The sequence below is a fragment of the Rhinolophus ferrumequinum genome, chromosome 17, assembly GCF_004115265.2.
Source record: "Rhinolophus ferrumequinum isolate MPI-CBG mRhiFer1 chromosome 17, mRhiFer1_v1.p, whole genome shotgun sequence".
Lineage (NCBI taxonomy): Eukaryota > Metazoa > Chordata > Mammalia > Chiroptera > Rhinolophidae > Rhinolophus > Rhinolophus ferrumequinum.
In genome coordinates, this window is record NC_046300.1 from 65,161,839 (window position 1) to 65,178,638 (window position 16,800).

The window sequence follows — 16,800 nt, forward strand, 5'->3', positions numbered from 1 at the left end:
TCTGAAAACTTACATATAAATCTCTAAGTGCTAAATGCTGATAAGGACTCTTATATTTAATTTTCTCTCCTTATGAAATAGGAAAAATATGAACACAAGATGGGAGCACTTTCTGCTTCTTTTATACCATGTTTCTGGAGCTGAGACGGCTGTCCAGGGCTTCACACATAGCCACCTTTTTGGTCTCTAACTCAGCTCTTCTCAAGACATTTTTAGGGCCTCCTCCAGAGGCTCAGGCCCAAACAGATGTCCCTCTCGCCCCCACTTCAAACTGGTGTGGCATGAAGAAACACAAGAGAGAAGGAAAAACAGCTTTGGTTACCATGTATCACAGTATAGAAAGTGGTTCATATATGTCATTCAGCATGTCAGGCAGGGTCTCTTCTGGGGTCTCAGCTCCCACTCCCCACATAAGAACACAGGATACGGTGAAGCCAAAAAAGGAACACCCACGGAGCCATAGATACGGGAGTCATACCACTATAGTCTTGCTGGCGGCTGGGTTGGAGACACAGGAAGCAGGAGCCACACTATCTGCAACCTGCAATCTGCTTCTCTGCCAACCAACCTCACGGGCTAGCTGCAATCCGCGCTTGCTAGCCACCATCTTCTTGCTAGCCCCCATTTTCTTGCTAGCCCCCATTTGCTGCTAGTGCAGCCACAGCAGTTATATTAGTGGCCAATGACTCACTGGTTACAGCTGACGGCCAACTAGCCACAGCTGATGGCCATCCAATCACAGTTGATGGCCATTTACTACCTGAGACAGCACCTTTCCACGTGAGGCCGGGAGCCTGGAAACTGCACTCCTGGCTCTGTCCCCACACTCCACCACTACAGGGTCTCGCCTCACAATCTACGCGACAACCGTCTTCCGCAAGAGGCCCTGTGCGAGGAGCCTGGAGGTAGATGCAATATCCTGGACACAGCCAGGCTCTCTGGGCACAGCCAGGGTTTCTCAGGGCACCACCAGTCCTTCTGGGCACAGCCAGACCCCCTGGACACAGCCAGGGCCTCTCAGGGCACAGCCAGGGTTTCTCAGGGTACCACCAGTCTTTCTGGGCAGAGCCAGACTTCCTGGGCACAGCCAGGGTTCTCACATATTCTCAACGGCGGCTGGTTGAGACACAAAAGCAAACATCTGCCAGTTCCACTACATGGTGGCACATTCCCAAACAGTCAAGCGGTCCATGAAATTAGGGATGGAGCCCATTCCCCATAGTCCACAGTCATTCGCCAGGGCTGTGCACTGGCCCCACAACATGTGCCCTCTCTGCAGGGTGAGGGCTCCAGGTCCTCCCCAACCTGGGGGTGAGGGCCTCAGCAAGCACTTCCCAGACCACAGGTCCACAACGACCTTCACTTTCTCTGGCCTCTGCTGGTTGGGGAACCCCTCCACGGGGGTCCAGCTCTCCAGCAGCTCCTCCTCCTGGTCTTCCTGAGATTGAGTGTTCATACGCACAAACTGTTCCACCGCTCTTCGGAGAGCTTTGGCTGGCACCATACCCTGCTCGCTGCGCCATGTGTCACGCTGGGTGGCCTGCGGGGTCTCTGCTCCCGCTCCCCACATAAGAACGCAGGACATGGTGAGGCCAAAAAGGGACACCCGCGGAGCCAGATTTAGGGGAGTCATATCACTATAGTCTCACTGGTGGCTGGGTTGGAGACACAGGAAGCAGGATCCACATGACCTGCAACCTGCCCTCTGCTTCTCTCTCTCTGCCAAACAACCAACCCCACTTGCTAACTGCAATCCGCTCTTGGTAGCTCAGCCACCATCTTCTTGCTAGCCCCCCTTTTCTGCTAGTGTAGCCACGGCTGTTATATTAGTGGCCAATGGCTCACTGGTTACAGCTGATGGCCAACTAGCCACAGCTGATGGCCATTTACTACCTGAGCCAGGACCTTTCCATGTGAGGGCGAGAGCCTGGAAACTGCACTCCTGGCTCTGTCCCCACAATATATTAAGGGAATGTCAATAAAAAGTCAGAAAATATGGAGCAAGTTCATGAGCATCATGGAAAACAGCGTCTTTCAGCTTCCCAGGTGAAGGGAGTAGGTGTGAGCCTTAGGTGACTAGATCGGCAATAAGAGCAGTAGATGACTAGATTCATCGAGCTGCTTGGGGTTTTGAATGGAGGCGAAGCATGAACACCCTAAGGCAAGGTTTCTCAGCCTCAACAGTACTGACCATTGGAGCAGAGAATCCTCTGTGACGGGGGCTGTACTATGTTATAGATCACTCAGCAGCGTCCCTGGCCTCTACCCATTAGACAATTATAGCCCCAAATCTGTGGTAGCCGAACATGTGTCAGGCGTCCCCTGGGGCAAAATCACTCCCAGCTGAGAACTGACGACCTCAGGGATGAGTCTGGAGTATAAGTGATGCCCCAGTGATGGCTCAGCCCTGCAGGCCCATCGTCAGGATGGAAGGAATTGAATTTTAGGAACTCACATCTCAGGAAACTTACAACCAGAGAGGACCGAGGGAATTATGTGGCCCAGGCACAGCAGTTTATAGATCAGAAAACTGAGGCCCAAGATAGAGGGACTGCCTCAGTAGAGACAGACTGCCACAGAGGGAAGCACTCAGTATAACGGCAGCCAAAGAAAGGGCAAGGTGAGGGAAGGGGAGAAGAAGTCAGGGACAGAAGGAGGGAGGGAACAAGTAAGCACAGGATGCACAGTTGTGTTGAGACGTGCTTCAGGACAAACTCCAGTCACGGCAGTAGCTCTCAGCCTGTCTGCATCTTAGACTCACTTGAGAAGCTTTAACAGAAAAAACAAAACTCAAGCCTGGGTTTCACCTCAGACCAACTGAAGCAGAATCCAGAAGAGAAGGCTGAGGCTTTGGTACTGTTTTTAAAACAACTCCCCAGAGGCATCTGTCAGCAGCCAGGGTTCGGCCAGAGATGGCTCTGGAGGTTATGCATTACAGACCAGAGGCTCTGAAGCCCTGCTGCTGGTTCCAGAGCCTGTGTGGATGCCATTGAGACGACCTGCAGGAAGAGCTGCCCAGCAGGACCCATCTGTGACTGAGAGGGCCACTTCCTTTCCCTCAAAGGGGAAAGAGGAGATCACTGTCACAAAGCAGGCCCTGGCTCTCAAAGATACCTCGAGTCAAGCAAAGAACCCCCCATTCTTCCCTCGTAGTGCACCCTTTAGAGAGAGGACTGTGTGTCTAAGCTCCTCACAGCACCGCAACTGGCTGAGATACTGGTTGTATTCCTAAACTGGGCACATGTGTGTGCAGCAATTCTATTTGCATGAGAACAACATTCTGCATGGAAAACTGGGCTTGAAAATTTAGCCCAGATTTGGCAATTGCAGGCCTAACAGTTCAGAAATGAATACATCAACTGCTTCCTCTGGCTTTCAGCTTCTAAACCCTGAGAGAAACCAGAACTCCTGCTCCCTGCAATCCACTTCCCCAGCCCACTCAGCAACCTGCTTTCCCTCTGAGGACTCCTTTTAGCAACTGCAAACCCCACCGTGGGCCCCAGCACCGCCACCTGGCTACAGCAGGCAGAATGTCAGGGACCACGGAGGACGCCTCTGATCCCTGAGCCTCAAAGAACCGCACCATCATTCCCAGCCGTCCTGTGCCCGGCTTCTTCTTCAAGGTGTCATCGTGGCATCTGCTGTTTTTGTCTGCCAGGCCCACGTTCCTTCTCCTTCTTGGAACAACACCCTGGTTTCTGCTTTTCCCTAAGGAACCGCTCTCCCCACTCAGTCTTTAAGGTCCAGGTGGGGCTGGTCCACCCCCAACCCCAGGGGTGGGATTAGGCTTCAGGCTCAGCAGAACCCTGGGCCCCTCTGGCTTCAGAGATTGGTTCAAAGACGGGCACGTGAGCCTATAAAGGCCAAGAGGTTGGATTCCAGGAGGGCTGGCGTTTTTGTTGAAAGAGATGGACTATTACCAGGGATGTGCTGCAAGAATAGGGCTCAGGCTGGGGTTGGGGAGCCACCTAAGAAGCCTGCAGAAGGGAGAGAGGAAGCTGAAGTGGGAGGCCGTGACCTAGATCCACAGCCTGGCTTCAGCTTCCACTCTGCCTTGTCTTAAGACACAAACCTTATTCTGGACCCTTGATTTACCACAACCAGTTAATCCTTTTATGCTCAACCTAATTTGGGGTAAGATCCTGTCACTGGCAATTGAAGCAGTCTGATGAGTGCCGGACATAAGGGACTTCCTCTGATAATCAACCATTTGAATTCATCAGATTCACTGCATATGTCCAAATGTCCTTTCCTTTGGGTTCCTAAAGACGATGGCTAAAGGTTTCCAGAGCTTCTCATCACCTGTTAAATCCAAATATCTTTAGCCTGACATTTTCAGCTTGCTGTAACCTGATGTGAATCACCCTAGCCAACCTTTCCTCCAATCTCTGCCTTCTGCTATCTTCCTCTTGCCTACACACTCCTCAAAGGCCCCCACCCCCACCCCACCTCCTCATGGCCTTGTCCGCTCTCTTCTCCATCCCAGGGTGTCACCAGCCTTCCAGTCTCTGCTCAGATATCACCCCTTCCATCAGGTCTTCTGTGATGCCACTGACTCAAAGCCGTGGCTTCCTTGACTAACTCTTGCAGCTTTTTGACCAGACACCACTCTGCGTGGGGAAGTCTGGCACACTGTGGAGGCCCACAGTAGGCATTCGAGAACATTCTACCCACTACTAGCGACACACAATTCGGTTCTTTGTGCCAATCTCCTTAGTCCAGTTACTAAACTGTAAGTCTCTTGAGGGTCCATGCCGCATTCATCCGTTTGTCCCTTGTAGCACTAAAAAGATACGTTGTTGAATGTTGAATGTTGAATGGATATTTTGCTGTTACCTGCTTTAAAATGGGATCCGTTTTTCTATTACCAATAGGGGAATCATGACACAGAGGCACAGACTCAGTTACAAGGAATCATTTTGCCTGCATCCAGATGAAATGGGAAGTTTGGATAGGTGGATGCGAAAACAGTGCAGAGACCACAGGCATTGGAGACAACCTGGTCTGGGTTTACGTCCTGGCTTTGCCACTGCTGTGGGGTTCGGCCAGTTTCTCAGTCTCCCAAATCTGTTTCCTCATTGACAAAATGGGGTTTCAGGAACGCATGTCACAGGGTGCACAGGAGGCGTAAATATCCTAGCGTCTGTGAAGCACTTCGCTCATTCATTACCTGACACATTGCTTCTTGCCCATCCAACTTCCTCAGCCTTCCTAGTCTTGAGGACTTTATTACCAGGTGTTTGTTTGTTTTTCATCTCTTCCTCAGTCTGGAAATGTCAGTTTTCCATCGTGGGCAAGCTATCATGCTCCCTTGCTTCTCTCTGATAATTAGTACTTAACAAACTTCTCTGTCATCCCTTTACCTCACTTACCCCAGAATGTTCACCCTGAGCTGCTGGGCGGGGGCACCCAGCTCTCCTCTTTTTATTCCCCACTTGCCATGCCTGGTCATTTAAAAAATATATCCAACTCTACAGGATCTGGGAGAAAGTTCAGTGGGACGGCATTCGTGATAATCCTGCCACAGTGCCTGGTGTGGAGTTGGTAATCCAAGAATATCTGTGTCCTTCCCTCTCTTCTATCAGTCAGTCAGCAACTATTTATCGAGTGCCCTCTAAATAACAGGGGCTGCGCTGAGCGCGTGGATACAAGGGGCACCCGGCAGACACACGTTTCTGTCCTCACGCTCTTCGAGTCTGCAACAGTTTCTCATATGCCACTGGAAGACTGGGTCTTGGCCAGCACTCTTCTGCCCCTGCCATCTCCTTCTTTATTAAAACTGACATAAAAAAGAAAAACAACAACCCTTCCTCCAAGACGGAGCTCGTAATTACCTACCCAGTCACTGGGAGGTGAATACGTTCACTGCTTTTTAATTATATAGGCCTTATTGTTTCATAAGAAAATAAAAAACAGTCTCAACAGGGAGACTGCATGGAGCGGAGGAAGCCAAACATAACTTACTCACCTTATTAAAAACAATTAGGGATTGTTTGACGAGGCAGATTCGGCTCCAGACGGCCAGCCTCCAACAGCCATGGTTCAGATTTCTTCTCACCTTCCCCCAGTCTCTTCCCAAGTTTTGCATCATCAATTTTCTTAAAATACAAGGATGGGATTGTAAGGGATGCTATTCCCACATTCATTCCTTTTCTCTTCTTGGTTGCAACCAAGTTGTTTCTGCACTAACATTTATTGGCTCTGGGTCCTCAGGGCTTCTTTGTCACTGTCTTGGTCCCAGCTCTCAGGTTGCCAGGAGTATGGTTGAGAGACACTTCATTAGCCTCTTCAGACCTCTAGGTTTGCCTTGCTGGGTGAGAAAGTTTGCCTTAGGGGACCTTGGGGACAGAGCGTTTATCAGATTGCAACTTAATTTTAAGCATTAGGGGACCAGAAGGGATACAGAAAACCACTGTGGTGTAACGTTGGCTCCCTTCCCTAGACTCACTTTCCCCGTGTTTGTTGTGTTTCCACAACAGCCAGAGCCTGGAGGTTCTCCCACACACATCACACATTGTTCTGCTGTGTCTGTTTATGCTGTGCCTTCTGCCTAGGTTTCCCGTCTACTTCTTGGTTCAGCTAATTGCTACTCACCTGATAACTTTCTACGGAGGCATTAGCTTTGTCCCTTGCATCCCATCCAACACTTAACTTGGTCTGTGTGGATGGCTCCCCGTGTGGATTTAGATCACAACGATCTGTTCAAGGGTCTGTTTTCATTAAGAAACCACAGGCTCCTTGAAGGCAAGGACTGAACTGTATTTACTGCCATCTTCCCAACACTTGGTACAGTATAAGCCATACAGTCTGGGGGTAGGGGGGTCTCAATCTTAATTATCATCTAGAACCACTGAAAAGTTTCTTTAAAATAAGCCTCCCAAGGCCGTACCTCCTGTGGAGATTGTTTGGGGTGGGACCCCACAATCTGTACTTTTAAGCAGCTACCCAAACGGTGCTCATGTACAAGAAAGATTGAGAATCATTACAGTCATCACTCAATAAGCATTTGTGAAACTGTGCTCCTCTATGGTTGGAAACAAAAGAGATTTCTGGATTATCTAAAATAGATTCTTACGGTCATTTCTTACTCTGAGGTCTGTAGGCATATGAATATTTGGGGAGTAATTTATTTTCCCAGGTTGCTTGGTTGTTCTCTAAAAATGAACAATGAGGAGCAAGTCAAAATGAGTATGAAATAGCAGAAGTTTGGTTAAACTTAAAGATCCGTTGACAGAAAACTGGTTATATGGTCATGGTGTGTCCATACACGGCAACCTTATACAGCCACTGAAAAGGCAGCTCTCTGTTCTGCCAGGCAAACTCAATACATACAGATATGGACCAACACCCAAGACATATGGATAAGTGAAAAAAGGTACACGCAAAGTTTGGTGGCTGTTGTGGGTTGAACTGTGTTCCCCAAAAAGATATGTTGAAGTCCTACCCCGGTACCTTGGAATGGGACCTTATTTGAAGTAATAAGTTAAGATGAGGTCATACTGGATTAACGTGAGCCCTAATCTAGTGACTAGTGTCCTTATAAGACAAGGGAAATTTGGACACAGACACAGAATGCCATGGAAGATGGAGGCAAAGACTGGTGTGATGTGTCTCCAAGCGAAGGAACGCCAAGGATTGGGGGTAGTCACAGACGCTAGGAGGAGACGTGGAACAGATGTTTCCTCAGAACCTCCAAAAAGAACCAATCCTGCCAACAACAGGATCTGGCCTCCAGACTGTGAAAGAATAGATTTCTGTTGTTTCAAGCCACCCAGTTTGTGGTGATTTGTTATGGCAGCCCTAGAAAACTTATACAGTAGCCTATCATTTTGTGGAAATCTATCTATCTCTCTGTCTATCTAGTTATCTAGCTGTCATTTATCTATCCTTTAAGGCAGAAACTTTCTGAAAGGATAGCCAAGAAACTGACAACAAATATGACCTCTGAGAGAAGAAGGGGATGGCTGGGAGCAAAGGGAGGAACAGAGATTTATTTTCCACTGCATGCTCTTTTGTGCTTGTTGATTTTGTACTACGATCACATGATACTTACTAAAAAATTCAATAAGTTTACAATTATTGTGATTTTTTTTTATAGTTTTGGTCAGTCGCAGAGATAATCCAAGAAAGTCGCTGAGCCTTTGGGAGCCTTAGGCTGCACATCCAGAAGATGGGGATAATGACAGTCACGGCGTTACACACCGTGTGTGCTGTGCCTGGAACAGTCCTGCTACAGAACAGGTCTCAGGAGTGATCTAACCGGCCGCTCTGTGATTAAAGTGCTTCAACGACAGTTACAATCAAACGAGGAATTGTGAGTGGAACCAGGGGAGGCCAGACTAGACTGTGGTGGCAGCTAATGAGTCGTGGACTTCACCAAGCATTGTATGTGCCACACAAAGGAGATGCCTGCTTTTCTGCAGGGTTTCTCAGCGCTGCCTTCGGGGCTAGATGAGTCTCCATGGTGGGAAGTGTGCTGCACACAGCAGGAGGTTCACGGCCCTGTCGGCCTCACCCCACCAGGTCCCAGTGTACGCCTCCTCGGCTGTGTAATCCAAGGAGCCGCCAGACGTTGTCACGTGTCCTCAGGAGCGCAAAACCGACCCCAGCTGAAAACCACCGGTGTGTGTCCGCAGACCAGCGGCACCGCCGTCACCAGGAGCTTGTCAGGCGTTCAGTCCCGGCCCCACCTCAGACCTACTGATCTGAACACGTATTTTAACAACACCCCCACATGACTCATAGGCACATTAAAATTTCAAAGGCATCGATCGATATCATGGGTTCTCCACTCCCCTCCTGACCATAGGAATCCCTGCCCCTTCCGTTAAAAACACACATTATTGGGTCCCATCAAACCTGTTGCATCAACCCTCCAGGAGAAAGAACTGGGAACTGATACTTTAAAATGATTCTTATGATCAAGAAGCTTAAGGAAGTCTATAGTATTTCTACACAGGGATGAAACTTAGCAGTGACTTCCAATAATTGCCTGGAGAGAGAGTGTCTTGGATCAAGAACTTGTTCTCTAAGTACTCAACAAACCCTCACTGAGCACTGGCCAAGGGTAAGTGATTATACGAGACATGTTTCCTCACCAAATAAAGCTTACAGTCTTGCAGTCCCTTGAATGGGAGAGAAGCAGAGTCTAGATAACATTGTTTGAACGCCTGGATCCAACTGTGGCATAATCCTGTGACTTCCTAGTAACATGAGCAAATAAGGTCTGTCTTTGCTTAAGTCACTTTAAGTTTGATGTCTAATCATTTGTCTCTGAGTCAGTCTCAACTAACACACTATCCTCTAAGGTCACAAGACTAATTTTCCTTTCTATGACCATGCTTATGAAGCAACATTCTAATCCTAATATGACTTTCCATGAAGCTCTGTCTACAGGGAGACAATAAAGAGCTCAGTGAACATGAGAATGTGGTACTTTTTGTAGCTCTACATAGCATTGTAAATGAATTGCATTCTGGCTTTATACATCAGTCTCTTGTGAGTTTGGTTCCAGTGAGTCAGTGTCCAGGTTTTAACACATCTGGGTATACTTAGCAAACTGAATATCCAAACCAGTCCCTGGAAGGAAGTGAGGCCACACCCATACCCCACTGTTTTTAGGCAGGACTTCTTTAAATGTCAAAAGTGGTTAAACCGAGATGGTCTATAGATCTCCTTCCAACATATGCAATAGAAAGGTGGACTTTTCCTTTCTTTTCCTATTTATAGCTTCATTTAGTTACATCAGGCTCATCTCTTTTTGTTCCTTTTCCTCCAGCTCCTATGAACTATAAAATATCTATAGTCAGTGTTCCTTTTTCATGGCCTCTTTCCTAAGCCCATATTTCTTTGTATGATTTTGCTTCAGGTTTTCCCACTGGTACCAAGTACTCACACAAAACTGTGCTTGGAGCCCCTTTCTCTGCTACTCCATTGCATTTCTCTCTACACACAGCTTGCTGAACTGATACCATTTCTTCCTAAGTTCTCTGTTTTTCTAAATGCATTTCTGCCACTAATGCTCATAGTTTTAACAAAAGCCTTACCTAGGTGTTTATTCCTGACTCCACACATCCAGTAGCTTGCCTCTTTCGCTCTATCACCATGTTACCTGGAACCACAACAGGAGTGGCACTCACATTCCCTGATGGTTGGAATTTCAACAGGTTCAAACTCTTTAGGGGACAAACACAATGTTTATAAAACACCTTCACCCAACAACGACACAGCCAGGGATTTGTACTCAAACAGCAGTAAGATAAGTATGCAAAGTTGTCTGGTCAAAGATGCTTGCAATGTTTATAATGTTGGCCAATTGGAATAACCTCCAGGTCTAATGATAGAGGGTCAATAAGAAAAAATATAGCCCAGTAAATACAGAGGGTGCCAAGAAAATGTATACACGTTTTAAAAAAGGCAAAAACTGTATTAAAATTGTAATACTCAATATATACCGATAACAAAAGATGAATACAAGTCACGTTTGACTTCTGCAATTACAAGAGGTGCTCAAAGTGGTTCCCATCAGCGTGCAGACACTTCTGATTACGCTGAACTACTGCTTGAGCAACGTTGACCAAAGTGTCCACTTGTATCACTGCACATGCCGTTTCAATTTCTTCCCAAAGTACCGCCAGTGTAACCGGTTTTCTATGGTATACCACATCCTTTAAGGTCCCTCATAGATAGAAGTCAAGGGGTGTTAAGTCAGGAGAACATTCTCGAATTTCAAATACCACTTCAAAAATGGTCTTGTGCTCCTTGAACGACAACCACGCTTCTGCCATTTTCTCTGACTGTCCTGCCTGTTGCATGGTGATGCTACCATTCATTGATTAATGCCATCTTTTGAGCGACTGTCATACTACACATTGCTACCGTAATTCAATTCAACTTCGAAAAGTAATACGTAGAAACCATCTCTTAAAATGTGTATACATTCTTTTGGCGCCCTGGTATGTAAAATAATGCAAAATCCTGTTTGATGCAAACTGAATGAGCTCTAGTCCCATGTGGCTGTCAACCAGAGGTGAGCTGAAGCTCTTTCCTGGAGTGTTGGGGTGAGGTTGGGCGGAGTGGAGGTCAGGTGGCTAGAGGCCAAACAATCCTGTTTTTGCAGGGAGAGAGCTGCCTGGTGGGTCCCTGTGTAATCGGACACGGCCCAGACTTCCTAGATGCACTGATGAGATGGATGCCGTCTAATTGGAAGATTCCTGGAATTTTCATCACTGGAAGTCCCCACAAAACACAGGATCCAGGTTTGTCCTCATTCTTATTTAAGCGGTAGTGACCCATCCCCATCAAGAGGTGTCGAACAGGTAGTGGGACTGGCAAGGTCTTTCATCTGAATCCCTAGAAGTGCTGTCCTACAAGCTACATACGTTCACGCTGGTGTGAACTTGGCTAAGACCTTTCATCTAACTGTGTCCCATTTCCTGATCTGTAAAGTGGGAGTGAGAGCAGCACGCATCACACGGCGCATGAAATGTAACACACGAAGAAGCACAATTGGCCCGTGAGTAGCGTCTATAAGCACCTGCCATTACTATTACTGGTACTGAGAGTTATCTGTAAGATTTTTTTCTTTTTCTTACTATGTAAAGTTGGGATTCTGAAGTGAACAGCTGCAGCTGCACAGTTTTATCACATTCATACATAGCAATCTTAATGATACATCACAATGAATAATTTCACATTATTTAACTCTGTACTCGAAGCCGTGGACTGCATCAAATCCAGCTCATATAGCCATCTAGCTGTTCAAATTTCGGCGGCAAAGTCATTCATACATTTTTTTTAAAGCTTGTTTTGTATGAACCAATTCACATGATAAATATTTAAATAAAATGTGGCTTCAATTGTGCTCTCTGATTGCTGGCTCACACTCTGTTTCTATATCAATGCGTTTTCTTTGATTTTTTTCCCCCTAAGCTGACTAATGAACAGAGCTGTGAGAAGCCCATTGCTCAGGATCTGGCGAGCAGCACATTAACAGTTTCACATAAATATAAAACCACATTCACTGCAGCTAGGGAAATAACCACACAGCACACTAAAACTCCAAATCCTCAGTTGCTATCAACTGAGAAGGAATCCTGGGCGATGGATGCAATTAGCTAAGTGATTGACACTCTCCTAACATAAGAATTGGCCCTGTTTCACCCCAGCTGTCAATAAAGAAAATAATAATGATAATACTATAAAGAACAAAGACCTTTGTGCATACAACATGTTCTATTTTGAAGAGCCCACAAAATTCTGTACCTGAGATTGTAGGGGGAAAAGCATATTTATGTAATTTGGGGATATTTCCAATCCCTACATTGCACAAAGTCACATGCTCTTGAATTTATACTCCACTCAAAGTGGGGAGAATTCAGGGTTTTTCACCTTCAAGACTTAACTTTCTTTTAAATGTCTTTTCATTCATATCCTTCATATCTCCATGGGCCGTTCTGTTCCAATTTTACAGTTTATTCATTCCATGAAAACATATCGAGTCATTACCACGTGCCTGGCACTGCTGGGGAAGATGGAATCCAGAAAAAAACTTCCAGGCTCTGACAGTCATCAAAAGAACCAGAAACGAGAGGTCACTGCCTCCCACGCCGCTGCGCTCTCTAGAAGCACTGTAAATTCACAAACCACAATTCTCTAAGATAAATATTTAAATAAAATGTGTTTTCAATCGTACTCTTCAATGATAATTACTGGCTCACCCCCTGCAATTGTAGCAATATGGTTCCTCTCCTTGTTTCATGCTGATGAATAAACCTGTGTCATAGATACAAAATTGTGAATCTTAGTGATAAAAGAGGAGACACAACTTTTCAAAGTCATCGATCCTCTATGTTTCTCCACCTTCTGATGAATTCACTCTCAACTGCTCAGCCATCTGGAGGGTGAGACTATAAGCAGAAGTTGCAAGGCCTCCTCAAATTACAGCCACGTTGCTGGCATGAGAAGGCTCAGTGCTGAAAGTGAGCGTCCCCTGTGAGGTGGGTCCCCCCACAACTCCCTGCTCTTCTAAAGAGGAAGCAGCCAAGCCTTGTCACCAGTTCTGTCTAATCCACTCCCACCTGTGACCCCAACCAAGCCAACAGCACCCTTGGTAGGGCTTAGAAAACTCAAGAGTAGGAGAAAAACAATGCTGTGTAACCAAGGAAAGAAGTTAGATGGGGACTCCCTTGATTTCTTTTCTTTCTGACCCCTATTCTTATGTGGTAGAGAATTGTTCAGAAATATTCACTTCCAACCCCCGTCATTTCCATGGACAGAGAGGGGACATCTTGACTTTGATCTTGGCCATGTAACTTGCTTTGGCCAATGGGATATTAACCAGTATGACAGACCAAAGGCTCAAAAAGCATCTGTGAGGTTAGGCATGTTGTCTTGTGCTTCTGGCCTTGCCCAGGCTAGCCCAGCATTCCCAGGAGGAGGAGGAGAGACCGGTGGAGTGGACCTACCCGGCCAGCCCCAGCCTCTGTCTGTGGAACATGAACTAAACAGATGGCTTTTTAAAAATGCCCCTGAAATTTTGTTGTTCCTTGTTATTTGGCAATAGCTACTGACACAAGTTATCTTTGACTATACTCATCCTGCTTGCCCCTGCTCCTGTCTTATAGGAAGGCACATTCCTTCTACTTTTCAAGGCCCTTAATGCACTTTGAAACATAACAGAAAATATTTATTTAGTGACTGGAGAGATGCCCCTGAATCCAAAGTCTTGATTTTGCCCAGGACTTTGATGCATCATTTCCCTCCTTCACTTTAGCTCTGACATCTGCTTCCTTCGCTGTCATCTATACCCTGAATCACTTCAGCTCAGCCTCTAGGGCAGGTTCTTCCACCCGCTTTTCCTTACCCCTCTTCCCATCCACTCCAAAAATGCTGGAAAGGCAAGAGGGAAAGGAGAATGTGGCAAGGTCATGAAGGACCATGAAAAGACCTCTTCAAGAAGAATGGAATGGTCAGCTATGGCAAATACTGCCTGTGGCTCAGTCAACAGGGGCCAGCTCACCCAAGCTCATGGCTTTGGCACACCTTGTCCACCGACCCACCCTCCTCTCAGTGTGCATTCTGATTCTCATCATCTCTGGCCCATAGTATTATGAGACTCTCCAACTGTCTTCCTTGAAGGTATGCAAGCTGCAGGCAAAACACAAGTGTGATCTGTGCCCTTGTAGATCTCTGAAGCTAACCCAGAGCCAGAAAAGTAAGCAGTGACGATAACACAGTGCATCGATGGTGGAGGGTGCTGTTGGTACAACAAAGAGATTCAGAACTGAGACCTAGAGGAGGTCAGGAAGGACACTCTAGGGAGAGAAATGTGTAGGCTGAGGTCTGAGTGGAGGGGAGGGGAAGTAGGGATTAATTCATGTGCAAAGACCAAAGAGGAAAGAGCATGGTGTGTCTGGGGAACTGAAAAATTGGTCTGGCCAAAGCATACAGTACGAGCATGGAGGTGGTAAGAGGTAAGGCTTAAGTGGTCAATTAATGCTTAGTGAATAAATGAGGGAATGAATGAATGAATGAATGAATGAGTGAGAGACACAAGCCAAAAGGAAAAAAATCTTAATCTCACATTTTTAGTCCTTTAACATTACCAGTCAAGAACTGAAACCATTTCTCAGATGACACATTGACAAATGAGTGAAACTCAGCTCAGGAAACACTTGCTGAGCACTTACTCCATGCCAAGCATGCGTTAATTAAGCATCCGCAATAGAGATATCTGTAGGCCTGATTCTTGCCCTGGAGAAGTGCATAAAGGCAAGTGACATTTGTATGACCATCAAAGACTGTGCTTTGACACTTACACGACTATTATTAAAAATGAGACATAAATGAAGTGCATGTGTAATATGGATTAAACATTCTGAACATAGTCTTAGTCTCTCTCTTTCTCTTAAATATATGTAAATATTAAAAATACATATAAAGTTTTTTAAAGCTCTGGAGTATGGGCCTAATCATTAGCTTTAGTCAACAGAAAGAGGGAGATCCTACTCCCTGCCATGGATTTCCACTTTCCACTGCAGATTGCTCTTATTCTCTATAGCCTCACTGTCCAATATTTTAATTCTGTGTACCTCCACTGTTCAATATGGTAGCCATGAGCCACATGTAGTTATGGAGGCCTTGAAATATGAGTAGTGTAAGACAACAGTTTAGTGATTACCAGAGGGTAAGGGGCGAGGAGTGGTAGAAGAGTTAGGTAAGTGGGGTTAAAAATATGGCAATGGAAGGAGATTTGACATTGGGTGGTGAACACACAATGCAATATATAAATGAAGTATGATAGAATTATACACTTGAAACCTACATAATTTTACTAACCAATGTCTCCCCCAATAAATTTAATAAAAAATAAATGTGACTAGTGTAAATTGAGATGTGCTCTGAGTGTAAAATATAAAAATAATTTTAGAAGGAGGATCCAAGATGGCAGAGTAGATAAACACTGTGCTTACCTCATCCCATGAACACATGAAAATTACAACTAAATTATATAACAATCAACCTGGAGAACCGTCTGAAGTCTGGCTGAACAGAAGTGTTATGACTAAGGATAAAAGAAAAGCCACATTGAGACTTGTAGGAGGGGCGGAGATACAAAATGGGCTGACCTCAAACTTCTGTGTGGCCGATGAAAATTGGGAGGGATTTCTCAGCCATGGAGGTTCTCCCTGGAGGAGCAAGAGACCCCAGCCCCACACCAGGCTCCCCAGCTCAGAGTACTGGTGCCGGGAAGAGGAGCCACCATAACATCTGGCTGTAAAAAACAGTGGGGATTCCAACCATCTGGGTGGGATGGAAGGTGGCAGGAAACCCAGATGTCCTCTTAAAGGGCCAACACACAGACTCGCAGGAACTCACCCTGGGCTTTAATGGAGGGACAGTGACTCGAGGGGCCTCAGAGACATATGGGGGGCAAACTGAGGTGTGTGGCTTTAGGTGAGGGTTGGAAGATAGTTGCCATTTTCCCTGTGCAGGGTTCTTCTCCCGTGCAGCCGGCAGGCGCGCTCCATCTTTCCTGTGTTGCACCCGCTCCCTACACTTACAGCCAAATCTGAATCTGATTGGTCTGGTGAGCTCTGCAGTTCCACCCTGCTGACTCACTGAGTCCCCACCACACCCAACTCTGTACTACAGGAGGTTTTATCAGTGGCTAAACCTTACCAGAGCCAGCAGTCGGTGGCAGCAGGCCTCCAGGTGTGCTGGCATCTTTCAGAATTATCCCAGACCCAGTTGTCATGCAGTGTCTCAGCTCCCGCTCCCCATACCAGAAGGCAGGAAATGGTGAGGCCAAAAAGGAACACCAACGGAGCCATAGATAGGGGAGTCATACCACTATAGTCTCGCTGGTGGCTGGGTTGGAGACACAGGAAGCAGGAGCCATGCGATCTGCAACCCGCCGTCTGCTTCTCTGCCAACCAACCAACCCCTTGCTAACTGCAATCCACGCCTGCTAGGGTAACCATGGCAGTTATATCAGTGGCCAATGGCTAATTGGTTACAGCTGATGACCATCTGATCACAGCTGATGACCATCTACTACCCGGGCCAGCACCTTTCCACGGGGGGTGAGAGCCTGGGAACTGCTCTCCTGGCTCTGTCCTCACACATGGTCCTGGTGGCAGCCATCCTTGGTTTGCAGCATGGCCTCTCCCACAGGCCTCAAGGTCTAGCACAGGCAGTGACCAACTGTGGATCGCTTTGTAGCTCCTACCAGGGAGCCCCTGGCTAGTCACAGGCAGTGGCTGACCTGGGCCTGCAGCAGAGCCCCTCCCAAGAGGC

General features: G+C 46.7%; 1 long non-coding RNA gene across 1 annotated transcript in view; it reads left to right on the forward strand.

Moving 5' to 3' along the window:
* Positions 1 to 12,635, forward strand: part of LOC117036749 (uncharacterized) — a 50,906-nt gene extending 38,271 nt beyond the window's left edge. Inside the window, exons 2-4 of the long non-coding RNA XR_004425437.1 lie at positions 8,099 to 8,314; positions 11,120 to 11,258; positions 12,473 to 12,635. This is a non-coding gene — a long non-coding RNA (uncharacterized LOC117036749). The remainder of the gene's footprint in view (positions 1 to 8,098; positions 8,315 to 11,119; positions 11,259 to 12,472) is intronic.
* Positions 12,636 to 16,800: the final 4,165 nt, after the last annotated feature.